Below are 22720 nucleotides of genomic sequence, written 5' to 3' on the forward strand. Positions count from 1 at the left end.
AATCAATGCGCACAAAGGAACAAAAAAACCAAACAAACCATAAGTTCCCTATTGCGGAGCTGCCACTCGCTTCTGCCTATATCACAGCACCACAGGCTGGTGGAGGGCATTAAATGGGCACCAGTCCCGCCCTTTCAGACCTGCATCATTCCAATCTGCCAGTTTGGGATTCATAAAAGAAACAAAAAAACCCACCACCCCAAACCAACCACCCCCACTAATACATAATTCCCCCTGCCTCTTGGCATTGCATTCTGACATGAGGCTAAGGGCCAGCAGCATCTCTCTCCTCCCCCCCCACCCCTCTTTTATTATTTACTGTTATTGAAGAATAAGAGAACTATGGAGCTTGGCTTGCAAGCCCTGTGCGCCAGTCATCTCACTTTATAACAAGCAGGCAGGGCAGGGGAAGGCACGCACTGTCTCAGACCTTGGATGCTGGGGCGGGCCTTTGGCGGTCCATCCCAGCAAGAAGAAACAAAGGGACGGGTATTACTGTGGCTCCACACCCAGCGGGGTGCACTCAGGAATGCCAGGGGAAACCATGTCCATAAGATGTTGATGGATACATGAGGACCAATTAAAACATAAAGGGAAGGTAAGAAGGGGTTGAAAGGGTCTGCTCAACCTGTTACACTGCTTCCGTGCCCCTGCTTAGTGTCCTTTAGCTCATCATCCGGACCTTTCCTTCCTACATGGTTATAATGCAGAGTGTATTCGGGGGGGGGGGGGGGGGGCAGGCAGAGCACGCCGTTTACGGCCCAATGCACCGTAAACTTATCGACAGTGTTGGTGTTAACTGCATGGGAGAGCTCCACCTTCAAACTCCAGCGCACCTGCGATCTAAAAAGGGTCGCACTACCCCAGAGTCTTTCCTCTCTGCCTCTACCTCCTCAACCAATCAGCATTCCTCTCTGCCCCTGGATCAATCACATTCCTTCCTGCCCCTGAACCAATCAGCATTCCTCTCTGTCCCTGAACCAATCACATTCCTTCCTGCCCCCGAACCAATCACATTCCTTCCTGCCCCTGAACCAATCAGCATGCCTCTCTGCCCCGAACCAATCAGCATGCTCCTCTGCTCCTGAACCAATCAGCATTCTTCTCAGCCTCTACCCCTGAAGCACAGACTTCTAACAGATCAGCACCATGAGAACCCTTTCTAGCCTGCCCGGTTTATATCCTGGGGCAATGCCCTAATCCTCACTCGATCTCTGCACTTCATCACAACTAGGGATCCTCAGTGCTTATAAACCAGCATTTCTCCTCAGCCCCCTGCCCTTGAACCAATCAGCAGCATTACTTCTACAACTTGTGCTACAATTTCTGTAGCACAAGGGGTAGGCAGTGCAACACAGAAACACATCAGAGACCACTCCTGCTCCAGGGAGCTTACCAGTACGTTGAGACACACAAGCAAGATAAAGCCATTTCTAGTAGTCTTGTACTTATTACATTAAATATTTTTAAAATGATAGGGCTAAGATCTGAAAGTGTAGTTTTTGAATTTAAATCTCAAAAAGGTGGATTTTTAAATTAGGGCTTGAATATAACCAGAAAACCGAGGGAAGCCGTGTTCGTCTCAACTTCCGTATTACTATAGCACTTAACAGAAATGGGGCATTCTGCGGTGTGCAAGCCCCAACCGAGAAAGAAATCCCACCTTTGAGATGGAGGGGGAAGGGGGTCTGATGCCCTGAAGCAGCCGATGTGTTTTGTCATGCTCTGGAGGAGGCAGGCAGCTGCGATGCGTGCGCCGGCTGAAGGATGAGCTGAGAATCTGCAAATAGATGGCAGGGCTTTGAGGCCTGTGCAGCTGTCAGGGCGGGTCCAGCCCACTTCAGTTGGGGCATAGAATACTTTATATATTTTACAATACATCGGGTGGCATGGACTCCGGTGAAACTGCGTAGAGCTGGTTTGCAAGCATCTGGCATATGCTGGAACTGTGAACAGGATGATGGCACTTATATGGTTGCATTGAGATTGGGTCCAAGTCTGGGAGTTCATTACAAGAATTTTGCCTCTTCAGCAACTCATAACTTACAGAATAGTTGTTTTACGGCCCTCCGCCACTTTGGATAAGTTAACTGCTAACCATCGTAAGTTGTTGGATATCTTGCTAGCACATGCTTTGCAAATGGCACTTGGTAATTGGAAGGGCAGTAGATTGCTTAATTGTGCTTTTTTGGTGGAATACTATCTGTATGATGAATAAATATGAACTTGCTGTAGCAGTTAAGTTGTCAGTTCATGCCATTCGGCAATCTATATCTAACTTCTTGGATTCCTAATGTATGTCTCACTTATTAGAAAATGGCATATTGTTTACTTCGTTTTGATTGTAAAGATTTGTTTTAAAAAGAATGAACGCTCGTACAAATAAATACAAAAAAATTAATGGCAGGGCGGGTCCAGCCCGCTTTGATGGGGGCACAGCAGCTTTCTTTCAAAAAAGTTTACCCCTTAGTTTTTAAAATGTTCAGCAATTCAATAACTATATGAAGCATCCCTCCCCTCCAGCCCCTATTTTATGGCTCGGGAGATTCGCTCTTCAGACGGTGGTCTGGCTGGGGACAGGCACAAATCCTCCTTAAACTTTTTCGTACAATAGTGATTTCAGTTCGTAGGGCTCCGGCCAGAGCCACGGCTTTCTTGTACGCCCCACACACATCCTGCCGTGGCAAAGCGGACGACCCCAGTCGAAAGCTGCAGCCGACAAGAACCGGCAAGGGTGCAGCCACCGGACTCTGACAGAACAGGTCGGTCAGTCCTGCTTTTACAGCTCCCATTTCTTTGTGACCTAGAACCAGGTGGTCACCTGAGGCATTGGGGGAGGGGGCCACTCACAACTGGTGAGTGAAAACCTAAACCAGCACCCCACATCCCTAAGGGACACGATTTGAACTGGAGGTTTAATCCTCTGGCTTTGTCAATGCTCATTACATCGGTGTGGCCTGGTGGGGGGGCATTAACCCCCTGTCCTCCTCCCATATACAACATTCAATCTCAGCTCAAAATCCCAAAGCTGACACCACAAAGCAGCCGAGATACAAAATGTTACTTTTTTTTTTTTTAAATAAACCTAGCTCTTTTGAAAACCAATTATCTGAAACCTCACTGCTATACTACCCTTTCTGCTCGTCCTACTTTTTCCCTTCTGCACTGATGAGAAAGTAATTTAATCAGACAATACTAGGTGCTGGAAATTTGTTTCATTTATTAAGTAAGAAAGAAAAACAATCTTTCCTAAAATGATTAGACAAGATTTTGTGGTGCAAAACATGTATTAACATTCCCCGTTTCATTTGCCAGTGCATTGGTAGAAAGGCATTTACCAGGAAGGAAACTGTTCCGAGCACGTTTGCTTTCTGTATATTATTATTATTTTTAGTAAGAATGCTTTTTATGCATTCTCAGATCTAGTTTTAGATTGCTTATCCATGAAGGGAAGCGTAGACACGAAAGCAAACTGTATCCTTTTACTCCTTTTCTCTGAGAAAGAGAGTCTGAGTCAGAAATACAATCGGACTGTAGGGTGCTGATCGTCGCCGTGGGACTAACAGGACGCATTTTGTGGCTGCTCCCCTCACCGAGAGGAAAAACTGTGGCGGCCACCCCATCCTGCAGAAAAACAAAACAGGAGAAGCTGGAGAGAGAAGGGGGCAGAGTGAGAAAATGTCTTACCCCTGGGTCCCTGCACATTTTGCCTGGCATCCAAAGTTTCATAATAATATTTTCCCCGTTTCTTTTCCGAAATGCTTTCAGGCCTTATATGTAAAAAGGCACTTAGGGTGTTGTGGCCGGTACCCTCCTGTTGCACTCAATTAGGGCCTGATTTCACTGACGCTTTCCCCCTGTTCTGATAAATTCAGTGCTTCTGCAGATAACCCGGCTCTGCTACCAGTAATTCTGGAAGCACAGACCATAACCGCCCAGACTGAACAGCACTAACAATGCAAAAAAAAAATAAATTAAGATTGTAGCCTTGGATGAATTTTTTTTATAGTCAAAAAATGGTCAATAAATCATTCGTATGAAAGCCAGCTGAAAGGCATTAAACCAGATCTGCAAATATCAGGCACTGATCTCACAGCTTCCATTGCAATTGTAGGTAGGATTCTTGTAGTTTTCAGTTACTACAAGTTTTACCCTCGGGGGCAACCCTCCATTCGAGCCACTTCAGCCTTCTGAAGGTGCTCAGCTGTGCCGGGCAGGAGTCATGTGCCCACCGTGGGCATCCACCGCGAGCCGCTCCTGAAAATCCTTCCCTACCAGCATTATTTGCCCGGGAAAAGCCCAGTCCAGCCCAAACCCTGGCCAGTTATTGCTGCGGGCCATTCGGCTCCCGCTGCCCATGGCGATGGGCACGGAAAGCTGCTCTGGCTGGTGGCCACTTCAAGGACCGGGCCACGGGGAGGTTGTGCAGAAGCAGGCGAGAGCTCGGGGGACTGCACTTGATAATCCCTAGCGGCATGGCATGGGGACGGGAGGGCATCCATTGCAGGGCGCATTTATTTCACTGGCAAAGGAATCCTGCATACAGGCGTGCGGCCGGAGGGATTAACTTGGACTCCAACGTAACATCCTAACCCCTGGGATTTCTTGCCGCAACGATGGAAGCTGTACACAGTGCCTGGGATTGTTCCTGTGATGGGGTCCCTGCCTGCCTGCTGTGCTGCTCATTTCAGGGCTTTTTAAAATAGTCGCCAATCAGATCATGCGTACCCCCCCACCTCCCTCCAAAAACAGCTGGCACGGAGCAGATGGAGGCTTTTCCTTACAAACCGGGCCAGGAGCGAGCGGTCTGTGCTTTGCAGGTCTTTGTAGTCAGAGCACAGGGAAATGCTCGCCCACCGTGCAGCAAAGCAGAACTGTTAGATTTATCAGCAAAAATGGGACCTCCAGCTCCCATCCCCCTCCAAAATAAAAAATCAAAACTTGCATTGGCTGCCGCTACCTGCTGATCAGTTCTGGTAAAGCCGGATAGGAAGGTGAGAAAGAAATATTAGGAGCTCTTAAACTTCTCTGCTGTTTCTTACAACTATTTTATTAACGTCACTACAATCCTTGAAAACAACAAAGGCATGTTATAATGCGGTTTATTTGCATTTATTCTCTGCCTTTTTGAAAGCCATGCATCTCTATGAAATAATTGATAAACAGATTCAACACAACACACCACTAAAATCTCTCTCTCTAATCACACCCTGCAGGGAGCTACAAAAACAGCGCCCCTCACTCACAAACCAATGATGAAAGCATCCATCCAGTCCCTGCTCATTGGGAAAAATATGCCTTTCCTTTCTGTATCCTCTCTTGGCTTATTGCCTCCGCCTTTCAGTGTGAAATGAAAGTGAAAACGTCGCTTCAAGGCCCTGTTGTCCAAGACAGTGCTCACTTGTTACAAGCGCGACTTCAGCTCCTGAACATGATGGGCAAGGAGTCACAGAGAGATTTTTAGAAACGGATGCATCTGAATCACTTTAAACATATCTAACCATACAGATAAAACACACACACAAATTCTTTGTGTGCATCTACACATACCCTGGAGAACCGCTACGTCTACCTATTATACAGCAAAAATCTCCCTGTGCGCGTTCCTTCAGGTTTCATCAGCTTAGGTGTTTTCAGGGCTGTACGCAATGAACTTTCCCCATCAGCAGCATCTTAAGCTAATTAAGCCTCCTGATTGCAATAATTAGTATTGATTCACTCCTGAATGATTCTGTATGTCCTCTAACCCAGTGTACACTGGCTATTAAACTTCTAGATATGAATATGAATTGCACGCTCCCTCCTTGTTTTGGAACCCCAAAGGTGTAGTTTGCAATCTTACACACTTCTATTTGATTACTCTACCACTTCAGTTGTGGGTTTGTTTGTTTGGGTTTTTTTTAATTCTCATATAACAGAGGCATTAATGCATTGCACTGAAAGCTATAATCCAGCCCGACAAAGCACTATCCCTCTAGCTTATGTTTCATTTCCTGATGCTCCGCACTTTTTTAATAGAACTGCGACTATTTCTGCGCTGATATTAAGCCCTAGACAGCAAAGGGGAAAACGAGCCCTCCTTGTAACAGCGGGAAATACAGCTGCTATCACCTCTGTAGGAAGAGGTACGGACAAGTTACCTGCTTCCCCATCAGCAGCCTGCTCCCGCCTCCATAACCCTCTCCTGCAGTCTATTACTGCAGGAAGGCACATACTGCCTCTGCAAAAACCACCAGCACGATAACAATTAACTGCTTGCAACTGGATTGACAGGAGTGCTGTTAATTAAGCACTCCCCCCCCCCCTTACAGATCCAGTACAGACCTACAGAGTAATCACACGCACCTACTTAGTTCTTCCATTTGTGTATCCTTTGGGAAGGAAATAAACACGCCCTCTGAGGATGGGCAACAACACAATCCGATGAGCTGCTGACAACTGGGCAGCACATGCCATGCAATCCCTCTCCGGGGACTCCAGACAGCTGCAAGATTCCAAAGTGGAAAGCCTGGGAACGTTCCGGGCAGCAGCCAACCTGGAGCCGCCTGTCCCCAGCATCACAGCGTTGGTGCAGGCATTTTCTGAGTCCTAAACACCCGACCTAGCAATGGGAAAAGCCAGCCTGCTCCAAAGCACCCGGAAAGGACGACATCCGCTCCAGTTCACACTGGAAGTTGAAATGCAGCTGGGTTTACTTTATCTGTTCCTTTCTTTGGCCCATCCGTGCATCCAGCCCAGGACAAGCCACTCCAGGCACCTTCTCCGCTCTCAGCGAAGGAGGACGGTATTGGTGAGAGAAGCTGTCATTAAATTATTGAAATATCCACTCTGTGGGAGAAGGGGAAAAGAAGACAGGAAGCTAGCTTAAACCCCCAACCCCTGTGAAAACATTCGGGCACAGCAGACGCTGTTATGGAGGCGCAGGATAATGAAGGCCTACAGCACACATGGACACACACACACACACACACACACACAAGTCCTCAGGGGAATCACAGAAAGAAGCAAGGTTGGAGCATTGTGCTGGTCCTCATTGGTCTGCAGCAGACAAAAGATCTCTACCAAGTATTTGCCTTGACTTCTCTTGAGGAACTGAATAGTACACCTCTAGTACAGGTCTGGCAACCCTCTGTAATCAGACTAGTGAGCAAGGAAAAGATGTAGCAACTGAGACGGATTAAATATTAAATGGAATTCATGCACTGAAATGCATATTCCAGTTTTACATTGCTAATTTTTTTCTTTTTGCTAATGATTTTGTCATCTGTGAAATAAGAAAAACTTTCTCCATCTCAGCTGAGCCTGTTTCTAGGAATGCTTTCCTAGGTATGTTTTACACCGATTTATTTAATCTGGGTGCTACATTTAAAAACATCTAAAAAAAAAAAAAAGTGATACAATGCCTCTTACAATTATAATAAATGTGGAGCAAACAAAGCAAAAAGTGACCTGTGTTAAGTAAATGAAGGCAGCCTTTAAAACCTGGGACCCTTTGAAATGAGTATTGGCTTCCCTGTTAACTCTGGGATGCCTATGCTGGTAATTTCAGACATTTCCCCCATCAAATGCTGGGGTGGTAACTTCAGAGATGAAGGAATGCAGTCATATGAGTACACATTCAACCCAATGCTTAAGAAAGATCTCGGGTTCCCCAACAATTCAAACAGTTTGCAAGAGCAGCATCCTGGCCGTATTGCACGAACAAGATTTACAAAAATCAGTGAACAAAACGACATTTCTAACCTGATTGTTCCTTATGGATTCTAACTATTAAGAAAATTCCGTCTGTCTTTCTGGATCGCATTGAGATCACTTAACAGCTGGCAAGTTAAAAAGGCCAGATCTGTTCATGCTTAGGGTTAGGGCTACTACTGAAACCAATCCTGGAAATCAACTTTTGCATAATTATAGCCCCTCGCAGCTTTTGTAAATGACCCCCTATTAAGGTAAATAATCTGGAATACCGTCTACAGCAAATGTCAAAGCGAAAATTATGCAACTTGAAATACTGCACCGGACTGCTGGGCAGCGAGGTATTTGCTAGATTTATCTTATTACGTCCATTCTAAATCAATAAGTTTTTGCCAGTAGTTAATGGCGAGCTGGGTTATAAATCTCTAGCTCAGTCCGAGAGACATAATTATTGTGTGCTACGGACCCATCAAATAGAACAAAAATAAAATAAAATCACAGAAGCAAGCGGCGCAAAAAGTCCTTCGGCACATCCAGTGCAGAGAAAGGCGATTACAGAAGTAGGAATAATAATAATAATAATAATAATACTACGGAGGGACGAGCCAGCCTCAGTCATGAATTAAGCCAGTTTGACATCTCCATTGTTCTCCTGTCCCATTGTCAGGGCTCCGCCGTTTGCTCGCCGAGAAACAAAAGACCGCATTTTTCAAAGCCGGACGCCGATCCCCTCCCCCTCCCCGAGCGCGAGGTTTGCAAGGCGACCCCGGCCGGCCAGGGGGCGCACTGAGGGGGCTGCGAGCCCGGGCCGTACCTGAAGGGCAGCTCCTCATGTCTCCTCGGAGCAGCGGCTTTGGGACAGCGCATGCTTTCTGCAGCGGAGAGAGAGAGCGCGAGAGATCGGCAACAAAAGCCGGGACCCGAGCGCGCGCTCTCGCCAGGGCGTCCCTGCCGCGTGCGAAAACAAAAGCCGGGAACGCCGCGCACAAAGCGCCCCTCGGGGGGCCCCCCGGCAGCTCGGCGCGCGGGCAACCCTCGCCCTCACAGTAAGGGGCCCGGGCCTCCTAGGAGACCCCGCCATTTTGGGGGGCCAGGGCAAAAGATTCCCGGGAGCCCGGCCCATACCAGAGAGTAAACCCAGACCTGTGCTCTTCGCTGCCAGGGCCCAGCGCCCGGCTAACGGATGCAAGCCCTGGGCCGAGGGTCCTCGCGGAGGAGCCCAGGGCCACCTACACCACGAGCCCCAAGATCTCCCGTCAGAGGGCACAGAGACCTCGCTCCAAGGCCCAGAGCGGGGCTAACACAGGCTGGCGCGGGCGGAAGGCCTCGTGCCACCCATTCCACGTACCTGTTTGGCTCTTCAGTATCTCTGTTGTTCTGTTATTGGACTTCATTTGTTCCTTTATTCCTGATCCTTTGCAAGTGTACAGGTAGTTTACAAGCTGCCTCCCAGACTTGAGGATTCTGGGGAATTTGGCGCAGTTACCATGACTTACCTTAAGGAGCCATGCCTCAATAATAAAGGATTTACTTCTTATCCATCGCCTTCACAGTCCTTGCTGGTACCTAGAAGATGCCTCTCTTCAGTATCTGGATGATACATAAGTGGATAGCACCTAATGGGTGCCACTGGTCTTCTCTGACAATAACTTCTCTTCTCCGGAATGAAGGAAGATTTGTTTCTTCAGGGGCTTTGCACGGGCCTATGCATCGCTCCGGGTGAGAGACGCCCAAGCTCCTTTTAGGTGTTAAAACACAGAGTCCCTGGAACCTAGGAACTCTGGTTTTATTTTCACCATCTACCCATCAATGATGAAGGAAGGAAGTGTGAATGAAAGCTGCCTTCATCCAAAAGCAAAACCAGACATTACATTTGGGGAAAAGTGAGCCCTTTCTCAATTTCCAGTTCCAGGCCGCTTTCTCATGAGGCCTTAAGGGTCCTCTCCCAAAGGAAACAACACTCAGATATGCCAGATGCCTTGACCACATCCTCTGGGAACAAATTTCACAGCCTGAAATGCACAGAGTATCCCCTAGTCTTAGTACCAAGTGAAAGGGTAAACAAGCATTCCCTATTTACATGTTCCACCCCATTCATGATTTTATAAATCTCCATCATAGCCTCTCTGCCTTCTCTGCCCCAGATGAAGAGTCCTAACCTCTTTAGCCTTTCTTCACAGGGGAATTGTTTCATATCCTTTATCATCTTGGTCGCCCTTCTCTGTACAGTTTCTAATTCTGCTATATCTTTCTTGAGATGTGGTGACCAGAACTGCACACAGTACTCAAGATGAGGTCGCACCATGGAGCGATACAGAGGCATTGTGATATTCTCTTTTATTCTCTGTATATGCATGGGTGGCGTGTTGATTGCTATATATATATATCAATGTTCCCTCTAGTTTGCTTTTTTGACCGCTGTTGCACACGGAATTGAAGATTTCTATGTATTGTTACAATGACACCGATTCTTTGCCTGGGTGGTGACTCCTGATGCAGAAGGCAATATTGTGTACCTCCGCTTAGGATTATATTTCCCGCTGTGCATCACACTGCACTTGTCTGCATTAAATTTGATCTAGCTGCCCAATTCCCCAGTCTGGCAAGGTCCTTCCGCAGTTCTTCCCAGCCCGCTTGTGTTTTAACAATTTTGAATAATTTTGTGTCACCGGCAGATCTGGCCACCTTGTGCGTAGGTCCCCTTTCCAGATCATTTATGTAAATTTTAGACAGTGCTGGTTTCAGTACAGCTTCATTATTCCCCTCTCTCCATTGGGAAAACTGACCATTCAGTCCAAATCTGTTTCTTACCTCTTAAACCAAACTGCAGTAGACATCACCTCCAGTCTCATGATTTTTTAATTTACTGAGGAGTCTCTCATGAGGAACTTTTGTCAATTGCCTTCTAAAAATCCAGATACACTGCATCGACCAGTTTGTCCTTATCTACATCTTTACACCTTCAAAATATTCTATTAGATTGGTAAGGCAAGACTACCCTTTGCTGAATTCATGTTGGCTTCCCAGTAATTCTTTTCTTAACAGGAAGAGAGATGGGGATTACCAGGACCAGGGGTTCACTTGATCGACTGGGATTTGGGGTGAGAAGGAGGAATTGACACCTAAGTTGTTGCCTTAGCAGATTTTCGTTTGGATGGGTGGGAGGCAGGGAGAGGATTTGGGAAGTGAATATTTAAGCACAGATTTGCCTCACCTGGAAGGATGGTGCACATCTATACGTATCAACTGTGGGGTGAATTTTTAAAGAGTTGCCTAAAACGGCCAGATACACGAACATATGGGCCAAGCGCTCACTGGCAAATTATGCGCGTGCGCCAGAACGCGTGTAAAAAAGGAGGTGGGTTAGGGGCATTCCAGGACGGGGCCACCATTTACGTAAATCACGATTTTAAAACCGGCGAATGCAGCGCGCATCGGGCTGCTACCTACACATATTTATTTCTGCTCTTTATCAGGTGTAAGGCAGAGTAAAACTCGTTACAGCCAAAAAACTGACTGGGTGAGGGGGCTTAATGACCTAGAGCTAGACTGGGCAAACTGGTGGACCAAGTAGTCAAACTGGTTATTTTCTTCATGTGCGCGTGAAAAAGCCGAGAAGTACCAAGGAAAGCCACGTGAATGTTTCCTCGCGTAATCGCTTCAAATTAGGAGCACACATACGCGCGCTGGGCTCATTTTGCATTATATACGCATGCTTGCGCGGACAATTTAAAATTACAGTGCAGGTGGGCGCGTGTTCATTTTACCATCTTAGAGGTAGATTTTCCGGTGTGTGCTAAAATCGAGAGATATGCGCACAAGTTGAGCTCGTGTGTGCCCACCAAAACTCAAAAGCAGCTTTTAAAAATGTTAAAAAGCCCCAAACCATATTAAAAGTGTGCAAGGATTTCTAATCTTTTCCGGCACGGGATGTTCCAAATCCCCCAGTCACACACCCACAAAAACATCTTACAGAGCCGTAGCCAGGCCATTTGGCACCTATGGCCAAATGAAACGGAGCACCACCAGCTGGGTGACTGTGACGTGGCGGGGCTTGAATTCCTCCTACTCCTCGAGGGTTACATAAGAACATAAGAAATTGCCATGCTGGGTCAGACCAAGGGTCCATCAGGCCCAGCATCCTGTTTCCAACAGAGGCCAAACCAGGCCACAAGAACCTGGCAATTACCCAAACACCAAGAAGATCCCATGCTACTGATGCAATTAATAGCAGTGGCAGCTCATTCGGAACCAGAACGGGAATCCTGGCGCCGTGAGTCTTATTTATAAAACTCTATCTACAACTCTCATCGGGGTACAGAATGACATTCATATTGAAACTTGGGACCATCAGAAGGTTCACAAACAGGCATCAAATATTGCTCGCCATATTTAAACTAGTCAGGATCCCAATGTTGAAATAATGAGCAGGCAGAACATTTGTATCTGTAGCTTACGGATAGATGAGAGGATTCAGTATGATCAGACGTATCCGATGTACATCACTGCCCACGGACTTTGCACCTGCTCTGTATCAAATACAAAGTCAGCCCCGTAAAGCACGTGCAGGAATTTCAAAATGAAAGCCCAGCACCTTGCTCGTCAGCTCCAGTCTCCCCCCCCCCCCCCATGTCACGCCCTCCCCACATACAATTAAAAATTATGCATAAGATTTTATATGAAAACATTCTTCTAAGACTAAGATTACTTCTTACAACACGTATATTATATTTCCATGCACTATTGTGGTGCCAATCAGAAATTCCTGCTAAAAAGGAAAAGAAAATACATTTGAAACCCATATGGTATTAAAGCAATGGCGTGTTGGGTGTGCGCTTGGCCCTGAAATTATAATATAGTAAACTCCCATACAAAATCAGCACTAACTGCCAACAGGCCGATCCAATACCGTGCGCTAGCCGCTGCGCTCGGTTTCACATGCAATTGGATGTGCGTCCATAACCCCCTATCCAATACGCGCTCATCAATTGTAAATTCCATGTAGATGAGGTCATTAGCCAATCCCCATGAACCAAAAAATTGTCCCCGCAGCCAACGCGCCCTTGCAACGCTGGCGTTAATGTATGCCACGCTCCAGGGCACATTGAAAAAAAAAGAAAAATCCTGCTTTCTTTGGATTCCTCCTAATAGTATCAGCGATACTAAGTAGGAAAAACCAAATAAAGCAGTGATTTCTTTAAAAAAAACAAGTCTTTGAAAAAAACAAAAATCTGGACGTCCAATACACAGGGCGTGTATCTTGTGCATGTGTATGCCGGTAGCAGGAGAAAATGGATGCTTGTAGATCGAGCTTCTGTTTTCCCAGCCCGTTTGACAGCCACCTCTCCTGTATGCCCGACGCCTCGGAGGCGCTGGGGACGCCTCCTTTTTAGCGTGACCCCTCATTCAAATATTCGATTGCGTGCCCAGGAGAGGTGGCTGGTCGCGTATTAGGAAAGTGGGCACTCTCCACTGAGCATCTGTTTTCTGTGCACATTTATTGGATCGGCCTGATACAGTAACAACCCTACCTATGAAAAGGCAACACTATAAATATTACATCAGGCTCTAAAACACCAATACACTTCCTATTAGGAAAAGAGAACAAGCCAGGCTGCTATAGGTCCCTATACAGAAATTACACAGTAGCAGAATAACTCATCTCTGTCACACATACAGAACACAGACAGACCCTCACCAAATAAAGAATAAAGAGACCAAAAAGTATAAATAGAAACTTGCAGACAATTGGGTAGGACCCAAGAAACAAATCAGAAGCCGATCAATAATGCTGGAAAACAGGACAAACTGTAGTGATCGGTATAATTTGGGATTCTTTATTGGTGTTAGCCCGACTCTGGCCGAGTTTCGCTCTCGCAGGAGCTGCCTCAGGGGCTACTGTACCAATGGTGGCTTGTATTGTCTCATATGAATAATACGAGAACTTTACATCATATTAATTGGAATTATAGTGGGTTGACTCAACATGGAAGCAGTCACTTTGCAAAACAGAGTGTAATTGATGTTTTGAAAACACGAACACCACTCTTAATGCGGTATATATCTTAGTCACGTAATAAAAGGAAAGTCTTTCCTTTTATACTTTCTATAATGGTTCAAATCTTTCTTAGAACAATGCGCATCTAGCATTACAATCCCAACTAACGCTAGAAGTGCATTGTTCTAAGAAAGATTTGAACCATTGTAGAAAGTTTTCTGTAATACCAAAATCAGTCGATTGAGCAGAAGCTGATGGTCAACCGTATCAAAGGCAGCGCTGAGATCAAGACAAACTAGAAAGCGAGCATATGTGACTGAGCATGTGAGAGAGAGAGAGTGTAAAATGTGACTAAGCCCTTCTTGGTGGAGTGCCTCAAGGTTCAATTCTTTCTCCTGTACTCTTCAATCTGTATCTTTCCCCTCTTGTCATTTAATTTAGGCTTCTCTGGGTATTTCTACACTGATGATATTCAGGTTCTTGCTAGTTTTAAGCCAAAACCAGTTACATTCTTCTAAGCTTAAGGTCAGTCCTTTAAAATCTGAAGCCATTGGGATTACTCGTACTTCTCTCCCTACTGCTCTGCCATTCCGGTCAAGAATATGGTCACTACATTAGGCATTACTTTTCATAGCCAGCTCATTTTCTCTGAACATATTTCCAGCGTTCTCAAGGCCTTTTTTGGACAAGTTCTGATTTTTAAAATTTTAACTCATTTCCTTGTTCTGTCTAGACTGGACCACTGTAATGCTTTATTACATGGTCATCAACAACCCAACTTAAACAGCTTCAACTGGCACCGAACACTGCTGCAAAGGTCAATTTTTATAAATCTAAATACGATCACACTACTCCGCTTTTGGTTGATTTACACTGGTTTCCAGTGTCCCTTCATATACAATGTAAAACTGGATGCCTTACTTTCAAGCTTCCTTCTCGCCTGCCACGGTCTTCGCAACAAGAATGTCTAGTGCTGCCCTCTGCTCAAAACATTTGTTTTGAACGTTCTAGAGCTATTTGCTTTTCTTATTTATCCCCTTGTCTTTGGAACTCCTTACCTCTCAACATTCGTCTGGAGAAAGTTCTTAAAATTTAGGAAAGCATTTAAATCTTACTTGCTTGTACAAGATTTTCCACATCTGAGTAATACCTGGACTTGCTTGTACACGTCTTCCCACATTTTGTTTCTACCTGGCCTGATTTCCTGCTTTTCCGGTTATATTTCTTTCTTTTGTATTGTTTTACTCATTTTATTTTTTATCTTATTTATGTATATTGACCTGACTTGTGGTGTTATTTTATCATTTTGTTGTATTATGTTTTGCCTTTTTAATTTTTTTTTTATATGTTCTATGCTATGTTTTTGCTAGTTTTAAATTTAGTTTTGCTAATTTTATTTGTATATCACTTTGTTTTATATTTGTAATTGCAATTAATCAAGTAAACAAACAAACATATGCTCAATCACACACATTCACATGTTTGTTTTCTCATATGCTCAGTCACAGACTCACTTGTCACACACACACACTCGCTTCTCACAAGCTCGTCACACATACACATGCTCACTGCTCATGTGCTCAGTAACACACACACGCAGACATGCTTTCTCACTGGTTTCTCCCCTTTGAAAGTAAAAGAAGCAGCAACAGAAGCTTCTTCTTTCAGCCCAGAAGATTTTTTCTTTCTTCTGACCTCCCACCACTGCTCCTGCTTCTGACTATGGGGAGGGGAGGAGGAGGAGGAAAGCAGACGGTGCTTCGATAACGCTTCTTCTGGCATTGCGGCTGCCGGAGGGGAGGGGGAAACAGATGCGTCATTTTGCAGCTTGTGTACTGCACAATCCCTCCTGCTCCTGACTGGGGGGGAGGCCAACAACGCTTCTTGCGGTACCGCAGGCCCTGCAGTTTGTCTTCCTGCTCCTAGTTGCCAAAGGGGAGCGGGGAAGCCAATGCTTCGTTCTGCGGGGCTGCTCTGCTTTTCCTGCTGCCAACTGAAGGGGAAAGGCCAACAATGATTACTGTGGCCCCGCGGGCCATGCTGCTTCTAACTGCGGAGCGGAGGAGGGCGGGGAGAAGTGCTTGTACAGGCTGACTACCAGCCCCCTCCAAGGATGGCCCTGAGAGGAGAGCGGACACCAGGAGCAGGTGCAGCAGCTCTTCATAGCCCAGGAAGCAGAGCTATAGAGGGATGATGGGAGGCTTTTCAGCCACATTGTGAGAGCGTAACAGCGTTCCCAGTGGATGGCGCCTACGGCTAGCTACAGCTTTGATATCTTACAGAGCTCTTGATTTTTTCACCATCATCATCATGTCCACAGAACTACAATCATCCAAGATTGCTAATTAATGTTAACTGAATCACCATGTGATATCCCCTGAAGATCCCAATGGCAGCATTTCCACTCTGACACCCTCTGAAGGTAGAGATGCTTCCTTCCTTCAGCCCTGCAAGAACATCCAAAGGTGGTCTAGAAATTCATGATTGTCATCATCTTTGGATAATTCTCATGTAAGTCCAGCAAAAGTTATTACCAATGTCAAAGAATCCACTTCGATTCCTAAAAGCGTTATTTCTATTTTTAGAGCCCCATCAAAGTACACAGCACTTTAAAAGAGAAAGGAGATAAGCAGTCAAAAATCGCAGGGTTAACAAAAACGATGAACAGAAACACGACCCTACCCCCCAAACAAATATATGGAAGTCTCTAGGCCAGCGGATGGCAAGCTGGTCCTTGTAACTATTCTGGTCCGCCTGGTTTTCAGAACACTCACCCTAAATACGAGTGATATATACTTGCATGGGATATATCTGAATATTCATATTCATAGTGATGTCTTGGAAATCAAACTGGTCAGGCAGGTTCTGAGAATCAGAATGAGAACCACTGCCCTAGCCCAAAGACCACAACAGAAAATACGAATGCAGCAGGGATACATTTTGTACAAGGCAAGCCACGGAAGTCTGCAGAAAGTAATATAGAAACATAGAAATGACGGCAGAAGAAGACCAAACGGCCCATCCAGTCTGCCCAGCAAGCTTCACACATTTTTTCTCTCATACTTATCTGTTTCTCTTAGCTCTTGGTTCTATTTACCTTCCACCCCCACCATTGAAATATCTAGCTTGATTAGTTAGGGGTAGTAGGGGTAGTAACCGCCGCAATAAGCAAGCTACACCCATGCTTATTTGTTTTACCCAGACTATGTTATACAGTCCTTATTGGTTGATTTTCTTCTCCCCTGCTGTTGAAGCAGGGAGCTATGCTGGAAATGCGTGATGTATCAGTCTTCTCCCATGCCGTTGAAGCAGAGAGCCATGCTGGATATGCATCGAAAGTGAAGTATCAGACACATTTGGTTTGGGGTAGTAACCGCCGTAACAAGCCAGCTACTCCCCGCTTTGTGAGTGCGAACCCTTTTTTCTTCTCCCCTGTCGTTGAAGCAGAGAACTATGCTGTATATGCATTGAAGGTGAAGTATCAGGCTTATTTGGTTTGGGGTAGTAACCGCCGTAACAAGCCAGCTACTCCCCTCTTTGTGAGTGTAAATCCATTTTTCCACATTTCCTCCTGCTGTTGAAGCTTAGAGCGATGTTGGAGTCACAGTAAGCATGTGTATGTTTATTGAATAAGGGTATTGTCTCCAGGCAGTAGCTGTCATTCTGGTGAGTCACCCACTCTTCATTGGCGGCCTCTTGACTTTATGGATCCACAGTGTTTATCCCACGCCCCTTTGAAGTCCTTCACAGTTCTGGTCTTCACCACATCCTCCGGAAGGGCATTCCAGGCGTCCACCACCCTCTCCGTGAAGAAATACTTCCTGACATTGGTTCTGAATCTTCCTCCCTGGAGCTTCAAATCGTGACCCCTGGTTCTGCTGATTTTTTTCCTACGGAACAGGTTTGTCGTTGTCTTTGGATCATTAAAACCTTTCAAGTATCTGAAAGTCTGTATCATATCACCTCTGCTCCTCCTTTCCTCCAGGGTGTACATATTTAGATTCTTCAATCTCTCCTCGTACGTCATGCGATGAAGATCCTCCACCTTCCTGGTCGCCCTTCTCTGTACCGCTTCCATCTTGTCTTTGTCTTTTTGTAGATACGGTCTCCAGAACTGAACACAGTACTCCAGGTGAGGCCTCACCAAGGACCTGTACAAGGGAATAATCACTTCCCTTTTCTTACTCGATATTCCTCTCTCTATGCAGCCCAGCATTCTTCTGGCTTTTGCTATCGCCTTGTCGCAATGTTTCGCAGACTTCATATCATTAGACACTATGGGGTAGATTTTAAAAGAAGCGCGATCAGCCTACTTTTGCTTGCGCATCAGACTCAAGCAAAAGTATGCTGGATTTTAGTAGATACGCGCGGAGCCGCGCGTATCCACTAAAATCCTGGATCGGCGCGCGCAAGGCTATCGATTTTGTATAGCCTGCGCGCGCCGAGCCGCGCTGCCTCCCCCCGTTCCCTCCAAGGCCGCTCCGAAATCGGAGCGGCCTTGGAGGGAACTTTCCTTTGCCCTCCCCTCACCTTCCCCTCCCTTCCCCTACCTAACCCACCCGCCCGGCCCTGTCTACACCCCCCCCCTTACCTTTGTCGGGGGATTTACGCCTCCCGGAGGGAGACGTAAATCCCCGCGCGCCAGCGGGCCTGCTGCGCGCCGGGCCGCGACCTGGGGGCGGGTACGGAGGGCACGGCCACGCCCCCGGGCCGTAGCCACGCCCCGTACCCGCCCCCAAAACGCTGCCGACACGCCCCCGGAACGCCGCGACGACCGGGCCCGCCCCCCGACACGCCCCCCTCCGAGAACCCCGGGACTTACGCGAGTCCCGGGGCTCTGCGCGCGCCGGGAGGCCTATGTAAAATAGGCTTCCCGGCGCGCAGGGCCCTGCTCGCCTAAATCCGCCCGGTTTTGGGCGGATTTAGGCGAGCAGGGCTCTGAAAATCTACCCCTATCACCCCAAGGTCCCTCTCTTGCTCCGTGCACATCAGCTTTTCCCCCCCCATCGAATACAGTTCATTCGGGTTTCCACTCCCCATATGACTTTGCACTTCTTGGCATTGAATCTGAGCTGCCATATCTTCGACCACTCTTCCAGTTTCTTTAGATCCCGTCTCATTCTCTCCACTCCTTCCGGCGTGTCCACTCTGTTGCTGATCTTCGTGTCATCCGCAAAAAGACAAACCTTACCTTCTATCCCGTCCGCAATGTCGCTCACAAAGATATTGAACAGGACCGGTCCCAACACCGATCCTTGCGGCACACCACTTAAAACCGCTCTCTCTTCAGAGAAGGTTCCATTTACCATCACACATTGTCTTCTGTCCGTCAGCCAATTTGCAATCCAGGTCACCACCTCGGCCCTCACTCCTAAGCTTCTCGTTTTACTCAGCAGTCTCCTGTGCGGAACCGTATCAAAAGCTTTGCTGAAATCCAAGTATATGATATCAAGCGCTCTTCCTCGATCCAATTCCTTGGTTACCCAGTCAAAAAAGTTAATCAGATTTGTCTGACAGGATCTTCCCCTGGTGAATCCATGTTGCCTCTGGTCCATCAATTCTCCGGACTGTAGATAGTTCACTATTCTCTCTTTCAGCAGTGACTCCATTACTTTTCCCACCATGTTTTCCCACCATGTTTTGAGGTAGGAGAGAAGGACTGGCAAATGGAGAGGGAAGGGAGCTTCAGAAGTAGGAATCTGCTGAAAATGAGTAAAGGGAGTCTGAAAAGTCATTTGTTGACCGGTGAAGTCAGGTTAGGAAAATTTCTTGTTTTCAGATGGGTTCCAGACAAAGAGGGCAATCAAGTTATTTGTCAAAGGTCATGACAGAGAAGACTCTGGAAGTCATGCACCTAACTCATAGCCTGCTAAGACCATTCCTAAGAGTTGAAAACTAGTGGACTGACTCAAGAAAGAGGCAGAGTCAAAGCAATACGACTGATTCATTTGACAGACTGAGAACAGACATTTTACATGAAGGATAATATGCTTAAGATCGATATGAGTTCTAATGAGTATATTGCATGCTCTACTAAGGTTAGAAAAGCTTATAGTTACTGCAACATTTATGGAAGGAATTCTGAAAAAAAATACAGATTATAAAATCAAATGAATGCATTTGTTGCAGTAGGGCTCTCCTTTAATTATTGAATGCTATTAAAAAGCCAATCATTTTTGTAATGCTTGTTAAACGAAGGCACCTTGTCTACGGAATGTACAAAGATTGAAAAGAACGTGCTTATGGGTCTTTAATTTGGGACGGAAAAATGCTTGTGGAGTAGAAGGAACACAAAATGCTATTATTGGATATATAAGTTCATGTCTTTGCTTTACTGCACCAGCATATAGTATTATTAGGGTCCTTCAAATAATTACAGCCACGCAGCAGACAAGACAGACAAAATTAAGGGAAGCAGCTAACTGGCAAGGTCCTGCTTAAATTGCAATTCTTTACCAATTGCAGACCCTGCAATATTAGGCCTCAATAACAATTTAAGTATGACCAAATTATGTGAACATTTAATTGTAACAAAGGCGCCTCAACCTTGTGGCAGCATTGCAAGAATTTTGGCAAGGAGGGGTGGTGGTGAAGCCCACTAGATTGGATGACGTGCACTGTGAAATGGCATCAGACCATGAGTCTACCATGGTATCAAGCTACAACTGTCTAACTGTATAAATAAATACATTATTTAAAAATGGTATCACTTCCATGTGAAGCAACACGCATGCAGGTGAAGTCCTACTGCTTATGGCCTCATTGAAGAGTTCTCCAACAGGGCACAGCTTACTACTACTGCTGCTGCTACTTGCCATTTCTATAGCACTACTCAATGTATGCAGCACTGTATAAATACATATATAAAGCAGTCCCTTCGCCATAGAGCTTATCTAGTCAAGGAAAACATACAGGATCAAAGAGACTTTAGGAAATTAATTTATTATGAAACTGATTAAAAGCAATAAGGCGGTGATCAGGAGAATCAAGCGTTAAGATGGAAAAGCAGTCTCAACATGGAAGGATTTTAGATGAAATCTGAATTAGATCAGAGGGGGAATATGATACACCAACTCAGAAAGTCTATTCCAGGCGTATGACACAGCATGGTGGAAAGAGAAGAGTCTGAAGTTGGCAGTGGAACAGAAGAGCACAGACAGGAGGGACCTGCCCAATGACCACAGTTCACAAGGAAGCTGGAAGGGAGAGGTACGGGAAGAGGTGGTGAGGAGCTGAAGACTGAGTGCACTTTGATGTGAGTACAAGAAGCTTGACCCGTATGCGGAAGTGGATAGGGAGCCAAGTAGTGTCCTGAGAAGAGTGGCTATATGAGTGTAGTGACACTGGTGAAAAACAAGTCACTTGGTTGAATTTTGAATAAATTGTAGTGGAGAGAGATGGTTCAATTGGAGATCTATGAGGAGCAGGATGGAATGGTCTAAGCAAGGAGTTCTGGCAGTGTGTTCAGAAAGGAATGGACGGATTTTGGTGCCGACACAATTTAGCAGTGTCTTGGATGTGTATAGAGAAGGAGAGAGAGAAAGAGGAGTCAAAGATGACTCCAAGGTTATGGACTGAATGGATAACAGTGTTATCCGCAGAAATATAAAGAATTGGAAAAATAAGAATTTCTGCTGAATTGTACCTCCTGCAATGCTAGTGTCAGGTGGGGGCAGGTAGCGGGTGGTCGTGACCTCCTCTGCGATGCAATGAACTTCTCTCTGTACAGTGTGTGTAAGAGGTTTATATATCTTGGGTTGCACAATCTGTGTGCGCAAGGCTCATTCTGGAATTAGATCGCTCTGCAGATCGGTTTGTAAATACTGCTAAGGCATAACGTTCTGGATTCCAGTTTGCATTGGCATTTTGCTGCAGGAAAGAAATCATTCTCTGGAGATGCGTGACCTGATACAAACATTTGTCCATGGACTGCTAGTTTCAGGATTCTCTACTTGCATTCATTAAAGCTATTCCTGGTTATTTTTTTTATGCAATGCCACTGCATCGTTGATCATCTGGAAATGAATAAAATATGAATAGCAACGAAATCCTAAAAGATGATGAAAGAAGGTAGGAATCACAGAGATTCCCTCTGTTGTCATGTGGCATTGTAAAGAGGTCGTAGATTGGTTACACAGACAGATTTCTGGATGGCTGCAGCAGTCTGTCTGTCCCTGGCACACAAAGGATTATAACAATCTGTTCATGGCAACGGTCCCTCTGCATGTTCTTGGTGATTTTCCTTTTAAACCTCCATCTCTTTCTTCTCTACCACCCTCTGTAAGGATCCCACTGCTAAGATGCCTCTTTAGCTCCAGAGTGATGCTGTCCCCCTCTGTTCTCCATAGGGTGTCTTTCACATCTTAGTCTTTTGTTGTTCTCTCTTGGTAAGCTAATTGCTCTTTCCCTACCACCATCTAGGACACTATCTCTTCCATGGCTTGATTTTCACACGGGGGTGCTCTTCCTGGTATTCACCATTCACTCACGTAATCACTGTGCACTCACACTGCCACTCTGTATGTTCTCATGCTCTCTCTGCAAACACTCAGCAGCACTCACACTGACCCTTGTTCTCTCACATCATCCCCTCTCTTCCTCACGCAGACTTCCTTGTCTCTTCATGGCACCCTTATGCCGTCTTTTTGAGACATTCTGCAGCACCCTCAAATTATCCACTCTCACTTTCCCAGACAAATGTGACATACAAGGACACAAACCATCTCTCAGGCACTCTGCATACAGACTCATTCTTTCTCCTACTTATTCTCCCAGTAGGTAGCAAACTGGCAGCAGTCTTCCTGAGGCCAGACTGGCACCTGGGGACTGGAGGGAGCGATGAGGATGAAGGCAGCCTAGAGCAGAATGCTACACTGCATATAACAAAGTCAGACACGTGTGGTCTATCTGGGGCGGACATGCATATCGTAGGAGTCTATGTGACACACATGTAACAAGGAGGCCAAGGGAAGACACTTGATGAATTACACTAAACACTGTCGGCCGGATTTTAAATCGGCCACGTGCGTA

At 46.0% G+C, this 22720-nt stretch overlaps 1 protein-coding gene across 2 annotated transcripts in view; it reads right to left on the reverse strand.

Annotated features, from left to right (window-relative positions):
• Window positions 1-22720, reverse strand: part of CELF2 (CUGBP Elav-like family member 2) — a 653507-nt gene that overhangs the window by 421647 nt on the left and 209140 nt on the right. The window contains exon 1 of one of the 2 annotated variants that reach the window (XM_029616667.1): window positions 8507-8530. The exons of the other annotated variant lie outside the window; for it this stretch is intronic. The gene's annotated coding sequence lies outside the window, so the exon portion shown is untranslated. Of the gene's footprint in view, window positions 1-8506; window positions 8531-22720 lie in introns of those variants that run through there. 2 annotated transcript variants of the gene reach the window in all.

The sequence above is a fragment of the Rhinatrema bivittatum genome, chromosome 9, assembly GCF_901001135.1.
Source record: "Rhinatrema bivittatum chromosome 9, aRhiBiv1.1, whole genome shotgun sequence".
NCBI classification, from domain to species: Eukaryota; Metazoa; Chordata; class Amphibia; order Gymnophiona; family Rhinatrematidae; genus Rhinatrema; species Rhinatrema bivittatum.